Source organism: Mus musculus, chromosome 9 (genome assembly GCF_000001635.26).
Source record: "Mus musculus strain C57BL/6J chromosome 9, GRCm38.p6 C57BL/6J".
NCBI classification, from domain to species: Eukaryota; Metazoa; Chordata; class Mammalia; order Rodentia; family Muridae; genus Mus; species Mus musculus.
In genome coordinates, this window is record NC_000075.6 from 51,694,917 (window position 1) to 51,706,783 (window position 11,867).

The following is an 11,867-nucleotide window of genomic DNA, read 5'->3' on the forward strand; positions in this document are numbered from 1 at the left end:
GATTAAAAAAAAGAATGATAGGTCTGGCAAAGGGAGGCTAGGTATATGTAGTATACTGTATGCTTATGCTTTTTAAAACGCATTTTAATAAGGGTTCTCAGATGCTTCAACACCCTTCTAGTCTACCGTGCAAAGGTAGGGGGCCAAAGGTGGTACATAGGACAAAGGCATGTGGACCTGTTTAAAAGTAGTTCTTTGGGGCCATTTCAGTCTCCATTGTCAGGATACCAGCAGTCCAGTTCAGTAGTATCAGGATACCAAAGCAGAAATTGCCAGGCCTCTGCACGAATCAGCAGGAGCAACCCGAACCAGTTCAGATGCCAGGAGAAGTTCTCTGCCGTGCCTCTCTCAATGAAGATCAGCAAGACCAATGAGGCATTGTAAGGATAGCTATGCAAGCTCCCCATCACAGGTGAGTCCCACCTATATTCTCTCTAAACATCACGTCCTCCCAGGGGTCTTGCCTCAGCAAAACACCATGTGAGCCCAGATCACATGACAGAAGCAGAAACTTCCACTTCAGTACACCCTGCATATCTACTTAATATAGAGGGTTGCTCATCTTGACCATGTTTTGATGTGTGTGTGTGTGTGTGTGTGTGTGTGTGTGTGTGTGTGTGTGTGTATTTAGGTGAGAGACATAGCTGTGGGAATCAGTTTGTCAATTCTCTCCTTCTACCACGTAGGTCCTGGAGATTCAGCATAAGTCATCAGTTGCTCTTCCAGAAGAACCAGGTTCAGTTCCCAGCACCCACGTGGTCTTCACACCCTCTTTAGCTCATATGCCGAGGGATCTAACAACACTCTCTCTCTTCTGACTTCTATGGGCATCAGGTAAGCATCTAATGAACAGACATACACTCAGGCAAAACACCTATACACATAAAATAATAAATAAAATAAAATAAAATAAAATAAAGCCAAAATAAAGGATCTAGACACCCAAAGACATAGAGTCAAGAAAACAGAAATTTGGAGGCTCTGAGACAATCCTGATGGGTTCAGAACAGAAAGACCAAGACTGAGGCAGAGTTAACAGAGGGAAGCTAAGCAGAAAGCAACAGCCAGGCTTATATTTTTATAAGGTTTTATATTTAACCTGTAGGCTAATGTGAGAGGGTTCAATTATACTCCAATTGAAATGACCAGAGACTGCTTAATCTTTGAGAAGAGAAACATTATTTGATTGATACCAACAGCCTAAATTCCAACTTCCTCTGCTTCAGTTGTATTGTCTGAAAAATTCTCATAATAGCAGCTATTACTGTGCATGTTTCTGAAAGGATTTGATATTTTTGATGACTTACTATGTGTTAATTCTGTCATTATTAAATTATAGGCATTGTAAAAGACACTTTTAAAGGCAAGTCATATATATGGTTTCAATAATTTTATTTTTCACAGAATTTATTCTTACTATTCATTTCTGTTATTTTTATTTTGAAATCACATTTATTTAGTGTGTGTATATACATATATGTATATAATGTGAATCCATGTGTTTATGAGTGGGGATGTATACATGTTATATAGTATGTGTATGGAGGTCAGAGGACACCTTTTGAGAGTTGCTCTTCTTCCACCATGGGGTTTCTGAGGTTTCCTTTTAGATAAGAATATCCTCCTGATCATAATTGATGATCCTGCTTCATAAACTCCAGGAAATATTATTTTGCTATTAAGTATTCTCCTGCTCCTTCTAGACTCCTATCATAATATAGGGGTGAGGGTATCAGTGAGACTTATATGCAATGAGTATGAACCAAGAGAGTGATTAGCCTTCAAATAGATGAACACCCCCATCATTTATCAGTGTACATTCTGTACTGTACTCTACCAGGCTCTAGGACTGTAGTCTCTGCTCTGGAGGACAATAGAATTTCACTGTACTGATAGCACACACACATACACACACACATTCACAGAGCACGCACATATACTACATATACATCAAACACATACAGATCACATATACACCACATACATATACACATACCACACACTACACACATACACACACCACACACACACCACATACACAACAAACATGCATATAGAGGCACAGAGCACACATATATACACACACCACACACTGCACACACACATACACACACACACAGAGAACACACATTACACATACACATATACACTACACACACACACACTCATCAAACACACAGATATCACATAGACACTCACAGAGCACACACACAGACACATACCACATGACCACACATTGAAGAATGATAGAAGTCATCATTTTATAATATCAAAGGCAAGAAAAATAAATCCTTCAAACAGGAACAAACAACATAGATCTGTTGTCCTCTAAGGGTGTTAGATTATTTCCATCTGAAAACACTTAGTCTTATTTCAAGATTTTTCCAATGAACACCACATTTTTGCTGTGTCTTCAAAATATTTCAAATCCATCACTTCAAAAATATGTAGCTGATTGTAGCTGGAACTGAGACTGTATTGTTCCCTGGCCAGTTTAGTAGGGCCAGCCCTGGGAGGAAATGCATGCTGTCAGGAAGGTGAATAGCCATAGCTATAGGTACTTCGGGGAAGTGATTTTTCTTCTCAGAAGCAAGTTTATTTATTATGTTCCCCTGGGATTAAGGAAATACTTATGATGGAACATGGCAGTGAATACAAGAGAACATCAGCACTGGAAAATCAAATTGTCAGTCATATACATGTTAGCCATATATGGCAAAGCAAACACACACCCAACTGCAGCTTGGTGATATGACCCACCTAATATACGATGAATATTTTCCATACTAGCAAATATATTTCTGTGAAATTTTAATAATAATATAATATTTCACATTCTATGGACTATACTATTTCAGAACCAATGGTTTTCATACATTTTGGTCTTAGGACTCCTGAGTTAATTTCTATGGATAAAAAAAGGCTGTTCATTCCTGGGATAGCATGTGTGGGGCATTGCATGGCTAGAGCAGCTGGCAGTGGAGAAGTTAGCAACAATAGATACTCTACTGGCTGCCATGAGCAAAGGTCGTCTTTTATTTTGAGGCAGGCTCAACCTGTACCTCAGGCTGTCCTGGAACTTATTATGTAGGCCATGCTGGCTTTGGACTTATAACATGGATATGGGGCATACTCTGGGTGTGGGCAAATTACCATTGGCCAACTCCCACAAAGAAGTGGCTCTTCTTCCCTCCGCCAGCTGTCAGCTGCCAATAGCTCCTTAGCTAGGGGTGGGGTCTTGTGGGCCCCTCCCCCACCTGTGATGGATTTTAAACTCTCTTGGTGATGTGAAGGTTTCATGCAGATAACCACAAGTCCTGCCGGTTCATATATACAATAGCCATGTTATGTTCAGAAGAAGGCCTCTCACTGAACTCCTCCCCCATGCTTTGTCCCCTCCTCCTTGATCCTCTCTGGGCCTTGATGATTGAGGGGTTTATGCAGATGCCTCATTTAAAGCTGAGAACCCACAATCACAATCACATATTCTTAGAATTTTGATTAGTTGTGAATCACTATATTAATTACTGCCTATCCAAAAAGAAGCTTACATTACCAAGGATGAGAGCACCCTCAGTCTATAATCATGAATGGAATATATGGGGAGCCCCTGCACATTTTCTTAATAAATTCCTACAGCCACACTGTGAGGTAGAATATATTTAGTTTTGGTCCTTGTTTATTTTTAAGATTGTTTTGATTACATGCCTTCCTTCCCTTTTCTTCCTCCAAATCCTTCCATATCCTTCCATATCCTTCCTATGAGCATATCCTTCCTATAAGCATATCCTTCCTATAAGCATATCCTTTCTATAAGCATAGATAACTAGAAAGCAGTTTGACAACAGAATCATTTAGTAAAATAACAATAGTAGGTTCCCACTAGCATCTGTGACCTCCCCAACTGTACGCTTTTGTCTAGATTTATAGCCCAAGACATATTCTCCCCAAATAGAGCAGGTCTCAGATTCATCCAAAAGTGGTTGGTTACCCAGACAGTTATGCCATTAGTGTAACTAGTAGCTTATCTTGCATTAAAGGTCAGTATTATAGCCTACAACACTGAAGGCTGGTACTACTAGTAATATCTTTTCTTCCCAACAGCCTTATAGCATGTGTGGTGCTGTTAAATCTCGCCAGCATGGAGCAAGTTTCTCTATGTCCTGTAACCAAAGTGTGTGATGCTTTCAGCAGTTAGGTCCCACCTTCTAGTTCAGGTGACAACAGAAACCAGTGGCATTAGGCTGTGCTATTTTGCAGACCTCTGGGGGAGACCCTGCACATTTTCTTAATAAATTCCTATGGCCACACTGTGAGGTAGAATATATTCAGTTTTGGCCCTTGTTTGTTTTTAAGATTGTGTTTTAATTACATTTCTCCTTTCCCTTTTCTTCCTCCAAACTCTTCCATATACCCCTCCTCACTCTCCTTCAAATCCAGGGCCTCTCTTTGAATCAATTGTCATTGCATGCATATATGGAAAAAAATGTTCAGAAAAGGTGCCTGCATTTCAGCTTAGGTCTTCCTAACTGGAAAACTCACATTATCAACAGTAACAGTATCTACAGCCTCCATGAGCAGATGGGGTGGAGGGCAAAAGGCAGATGAACAGCTAAGCCGCATCATATGTACAAATATGATTTTAAAAACGATCATGAAGTTTCTTAGAGCTTAACTAATAATTGTGAGGATTTTATTTTACATAAAATTTAAATTTCTCTACTAGATGCTTGGGTCGAACATACAGCAGAGAGATCAGAACATTGACATGTGATTATCGGCAGGATGCATGTCAGTCTTCCGTAGATGTATTCTGGTATATTGTGCTTGTTTTTATGTAACATATTTCTCTTCGTGTATACAAGTGTGTTTTATAGAAATATCTTCATTGATGCATCGATGGTACTGTAATCACGGGCTGTGTCTTCCCTTATTGAGAGGTACCTAAGCCAATCTTAGATGCATCACCTCTGCTTACTCCTTACACCAATCACATGAAAGTAGGCATTAGCACAATTTTACAAAGACACTGGGGAATAGAGAGGAAAATTAAATAGGAAAGAGACTTAAAGTGGGAAAAAAAAAGCAGAACAAGCCAAAACCTGTATCCTTTAACTACTTTCAGCTGCTCCCATGATGCTCTCTTTTCTTTAACTTTTCACACAGCACAGAGCAAAGAAGCTTGCCTTTAGACTAAAGGATCAGGATGGGATTGATATAGCCAGCATCTGTAAGCCCTGTCATCCTGCAGTCTAAAGACTGCTTCCCGCCAAGGACAGCAACCTTGTGCTCAGGTAGCATCTGGTCAGTGTCATCCCCCTGTCCTAGGAGGATGACAAGCCAGAGCAGAGCAGACACTGTGATCGCTTCTCTTTTTAGAACAGCATCAATCATTTCAGAAAGGTTGGATTATACACTATGCTGGAATTCCATAGCACTTGTTTCTAGAGTTGATACTGACCATTGGCTTGGGTATCTATATCACATTCTGGCATGAGGCCATGTTTGTAGAAGGAAAACAATTTCCTGTGGGAGCATTCACGAAGCATTGTGCATAACGGCCTCATGACAACTATGGAAGATATGCGTGATACCGCAAATGTAGGTCACATTTTATAGAATACATGTAATCTGCTAACAATAAGATGAAAATTCAGCTTTGGCGATAAGGTTCTGTATAATATAAAAGAATTTCACATATAAAGCCAGAAGGATAGCTCATATATATGTACATGGATAGATATTCATTGTTAAATACATGGATAAAATATAGTGACATGATAATCTATTTTAAAAAATAAAATATATGCATATGTACTTGATATTATCTCACCCTTCCACCCCTGGGTAGATATGAACCAACATGATCTAAATCCCAAATTTACAGCCAGGGGACTGTCAATACCAAGTTCACTTTGGAGAACATTCCTTCAGGCCCCTCTCTTGCTTTACACTCATACTGCCTCACTTTCGTGTCAACCCAGCCACTAATTTCTGGAAAATTCTCTCACCTCTGCCTCCCTACCCCTCACATCCATCTACACACAAGCATTGCACAACATTAGCCACTTTTCCAATGATCTAGGGCGTGTGCACTTGGCACTATTTTGATACCTCATGCCTCTGACATTACCCACCCTCTTCATTTCCTCCTCCTCTTCTTCCAGATTGAATAAGGGAAAATATCCCTCTCCACATGATAATCAGTTCTGCCGCAGCTCCCTCAAGTCTGTCTATATCAGACTATATCTGGGAATTTTAATATTTTTATTAGGTATTTTCCTCATTTACATTTCCAATGTTATCCCAAAAGTCCCCCATACCCTCCCCACTCCTCTACCCACCCACTCCCACTTTTTGGCCCTGGCATTCCCCTGTACTGGGGCATATAAAGTTTGCAAGTCCAATGGGCCTCTCTTCCCACTGATGGCCGACTAGGCCATCTTCTGATACATATGCAGCTAGAGACAAGAGCTCCGGGGTACTGGTTAGTTCGTAATGTTGTTCCACCTATAGGGTTGCAGATCCCTTTAGCTCCTTGGGTACTTTTTCTAGCTCCTCCATTGGGAGCCCTGTGATCCATCCAATAGCTGACTGTGAGCATCTACTTCTGTGTTTGCTAGGCCCTGGCATAGTCTCACAAGAGACAGCTATATCTGGGTCCTTTCAGCAAAATCTTGCTAGTGTGTGCAATGGTGTCAGCGTTTGGAAGCTGATTATGGGATGGATCCCAGGATATGGCAGTCTCTAGATGGTCCATACTTTCATCACAGCTCCAAAATTTGTCTCTGTAACTCCTTCCATGGGTGTTTTGTTCCCAATTCTAAGAAGAGGCACAGTTTCCACACTTTGGTCTTCGTTCTTCTTGAGTTTCATGCGTTTAGCAAATTGTATCTTATATCTTGGGTATCCTAAGTTTCTGGGCTAATATCCACTTGTCAGTGAGTACATATTGTGTGAGTTCCTTTGTGATTGGGTTACCTCACTCAGGATGATGCCCTCCAGGTCCATCCATTTGCCTAGGAATTTAATAAATTCATTCTTTTTAATAGCTGAGTAGTACTCCATTGTGTAAATGTACCACATTTTCTGTATCCATTCCTCTGTTGAGAGGCAACTGAGTTCTTTCCAGCTTCTGGCTATTATAAATAAGGCTGCTATAAACATAGTGGAGCATGTGTCCTTCTTACCGGTTGGGACATCTTCTGGATATATGCCCAGGAGAGGTATTGCAGGATCCTCCGGTAGTACTATGTCCAATTTTCTGAGGAACCGCCAGACTGATTTCCAGAGTGGTTGTACAAGCGTGCAATACCACCAACAATGGGGGAGTGTGTCTCTTTCTCCACATCCCTGCCAGCATCTGCTGTCACCTGAATTTTTGATCTTAGCCATTCTGACTGGTGTGAGGTGGAATCTCAGGGTTGTTTTGATTTGCATTTCCCTGATGATTAAGGATGTTGAACATTTTTTCAGGTGCTTCTCTGCCATTCGGTATTCCTCAGGTGAGAATTCTTTGTTCAGTTCTGAGCCCCATTTTTTAATGGGGTTATTTGATTTTCTGAAGTCCACCTTCTTGAGTTCTTTATATATATTGGATATTAGTCCCCTATCAGATTTAGGATAGGTAAAGATCCTTTCCCAATCTGTTGGTGGTCTTTTTGTCTTGTTGACGGTGTCTTTTGCCTTGCAGAAGCTTTGCAACTTTATGAGGTCCCATTTATCGATTCTCGGTCTTACAGCACAAGCCATTGCTGTTCTGTTCAGGAACTTTTCCCCTGTACCCATATCTTCAAGGCTTTTCCCTACTTTCTCCTCTATAAGTTTCAGTGTCTCTGGTTTTATCTGGAGTTCCTTAATCTGCTTAGATTTGACCTTAGTACAAGGAGATAGGAATGGATCAATTCGCATTCTTCTACATGATAACTGCCAGTTGTGCCAGCACCATTTGTTGAAAATGCTGTCTTTTTTCCACTGGATGGTTTTAGCTCCCTTGTCAAAGATCAAGTGACCATAGGTGTGTGGATTCATCTCTGGGTCTTCAATTCTGTTCCATTGGTGTACTTGTCTGTCGATATACCAGTACCATGCAGTTTTTATCACAATTGCTCTGTAGTAAAGCTTTAGGTCAGGCATGGTTATTGCACCAGAGGTTCTTTTATCCTTGAAAAGAGTTTTTGCTATCCTTGGTTTTTTGTTATTCCAGATGAATCTGCCGATTGCCCTTTCTAATTCGTGGAAGAATTGAGTTGGAATTTTGATGGGGATTGCATTGAATCTGTAGATTGCTTTTGGCAAGATAGCCATTTTTACTATATTGATCCTGCCAATCCATGAGCATGGGAGATCTTTCCAACTTCTGAGATCTTCTTTAATTTCTTTCTTCAGAGACTTGAAGTTCTTATCATACAGATCTTTCACTTCCTTAGTAAGAGTCACGCCAAGGTATTTTATATTATTTGTGACTATTGAGAAGGGTGTTGTTTCCCTAATTTCTTTCTCAGCCTGTTTATCCTTTGTGTACAGAAAGGCCATTGACTTGTTTGAGTTAATTTTATATCCAGCTACTTCACTGAAGCTGTTTATCAGGTTTAGGAGTTCTCTGGTGGGATTTTTCGGGTCACTTATATATACTATCATATCATCTGCAAAAAGTGATATTTTGACTTCTTCCTTTCCAATTTGTATCCCCTTGATCTCCTTTTGTTGTCGAATTGCTCTGGCTAGGATTTCAAGTACAATGTTGAATAGGTAGGAAGAGAGTGGACAGCTTTGTCTAGTCCCTGATTTTAGTGGGATTGCTTCCAGCTTCTCACCATTTACTTTGATGTTGGCTACTGGTTTGGTTTTTAAAAAGAAGCTGGGGAAAATAAAATTGCCCCCCTCTTTTCTCAGAAACCCAGCTTTTATTGGCATAAGCATACAAGGAACTCTGCTGTCTCCTGAGATCAAGAAGTCCAAGGTGTGGTAAGCTAAGGGAAGTTTGGTTCAGAGGCTCAGATGAGTGTTCAGAACTTCTCTGTATCATGTAGCTCTGCCTTCCCCAGGGAAGGTCCTCACTTTGCAATGCCCCTTAAAGCATCCAAGCCAGTCCTGAAGAAGGGGCTTATCCTATGTTATAATGATCCGATACTTGGTTCCATAATACTTGTATCTTCTTGTATTTGGTTAAGGATATTGCTTGGAATATAAAGAGAATCCTATAGGTATTTACCAATTTTAGTTGTTTCCTTAACTGATGTTTATTTCCAACCTGCCCCATTTTCTACTTCATGAGTCCAGTAGTAAGCTACACCAAGTCTCTGGTCTCTTCTAGCAGATATTACCCTGAATAATATAGGTAATAAAGTTCAAATTTTCACATAGTATGAAGCCTATAATTAAACAAGGCAATGGTGACAGTCCTGGAGTAAGGTGAGGCAGGAGAAGGACTCCCCTGGGATGCTGGGAGAGACTGCTTAAAAAGAAATACTTAAGCTTAGACCTAAATGAAAAGAAGAAACCATCTGCATGAAGGTAGAAGAGAACATCTCATCCCAGGGGAAAGTGATGTGAAGGGCCTATGGCAGGAGCAGGATTAGCAGGGTGAAGACCAAAAGGAAAGGTAAGAAATGGGCAACTAGTGAAGCAAATATATCGAGAGAAGCCTCTTGGATTTCTGTTCTGATAGGAAATGAGAAGTTACCAGAAAAAAAATGTACATGCATAAGTGATGTGATTGGACATTTATTTTTTATTCCTGGTAAAAAAGACATAACATCAAACTTGACATCTTAACCCATAGACCATTTAGTACTTCTAAGTATGTTTATTGGGATCTGTGGCTGAAGTGTAGAACTGTTTTTTATCTTGTAAACCTAAAGCCCACATCTGTTATATAACTCACTATTGTCCCTTTCCCTGGACCCTGGATGTGACTGCTATCCACACTCACTTCTCATTAGCAGATTCACACACCCTGTGAATTTGGCTCATTGCCTTATTTCATTTAGCATGTCATCTGACTTAGTTACATTGTAGCCATTCTGTCCCAAGGAAGGTGGTATTATTTCATCGAAGAACATATGTACTTATTCTTCATCTGCAAATCATTTGGTAAGTCTGTTCTAATTCTTTTGGGGGGAGGTCCAGGGAGTTGAGACAGGATTTCTCTGTATAGGCCTGGCTGTCCTGGAACTCACTCTGTAACCAGGCTGGCCTCAAACTCAGAAATCCACCTGCCTCTGCCTCTTAAGTGCTGGGATTAAAGGCGTGTGCCACCACTGCCCGGTCTGTTCTAATTCTTTGTCCTCTTTTGAATAGGGTTATTTGGAAGTTCTTTATTTACTCTGGATAGTAACTCTTTTTTTTTTTTTTTTTTTTTTTTTTTTTCTGCATCATAGGGTTCTCTTTATTCTGTTGGATTTTTTTCAAATGAAAACAACTTGGGTGTGCTAACAATTCCTTTTCCCCCCACTGTTCTACTACAAGCCAAATAGTATACTCTTCCTCTCACAGTTTTATACAACACATTTTTAATCTAAATTCAAGTTTTGTACTCCAAGAAGAACCCATTTTTTTCCATCGTGCTAGTTTGTCTTGTCTTGACATTTCAAGAGTGATTTTTATTAATTTTTGTCTTGGGTCCTGAAACATAAAGGTTTTTATACCATACTCTGACCTTGATTTTCTTTTTTTTTTTTTTTTTGTTTTTTTTTTTTGTTTTTTTTTTTTTTTAATTAGGTATTTAGCTCATTTACATTTCCAATGCTATACCAAAAGTCCCCCTTACCCACCCACCCCCACTCCCCTACCCACCCACTCCCCCCCTTTGGCCCTGGCGTTCCCCTGTAGCGGGGCACACAAAGTCTGCGTGTCCAATGGGCCTCTCTTTCCAGTGATGGCCGACTAGGCCATCTTTTGATACATATGCAGCTAGAGTCAAGAGCTCAGGGGTACTGGTTAGTTCATAATGTTGTTCCACCTATAGGGTTGAAGATCCCTTTAGCTCCTTGGGTACTTTCTCTAGCTCCTCCATTGGGAGCCCTGTGATCCATCCATTAGCTGACTGTGAGCATCCACTTCTGTGTTTGCTAGGCCCCGGCATAGTCTCACAAGAGACAGCTACATCTGGGTCCTTTCAGTAAAATCTTGCTAGTGTATGCAATGGTGTCAGCATTTGGAAGCTGATTATGGGGTGGATCCCTGGATATGGCAGTCTCTACATGGTCCATCCTTTCATCTCAGCTCCATACTTTGTTTCTGTAACTCCTTCCATGGGTGTTTTGTTCCCACTTCTAAGGAGGGGCATAGTGTCCACACTTCAGTCTTCATTTTTCTTGAGTTTCATGTGTTTAGGAAATTGTATCTTATATCGTGGGTATCCTAGGTTTTGGGCTAGTATCCACTTATCAGTGAGTACATATTGTGTGAGTTCCTTTGTGATTGTGTTACCTCACTCAGGATGATGCTCTCCAGGTCCATCCATTTGGCTAGGAATTTCATAAATTCATTCTTTTTAATAGCTGAGTAGTACTCCATTGTGTAGATGTACCACATTTTCTGTATCCATTCCTCTGTTGAGGGGCATCTGGGTTCTTTCCAGTTTCTGGCTATTATAAATAAGGCTGCTATGAACATAGTGGAGCATGTGTCCTTCTTACCAGTTGGGGCTTCTTCTGGATATATGCCCAGGAGAGGTATTGCTGGATCCTCCGGTAGTACTATGTCCAATTTTCTGAGGAACCGCCAGACTGATTTCCAGAGTGGTTGTACAAGCCTGCAATCCCACCAACAATGGAGGAGTGTTCCTCTTTCTCCACATCCTCGCCAGCATCTGCTGTCACCTGAATTTTTGATCTTAGCCATTCTCACTGGTGTGAGGTGGA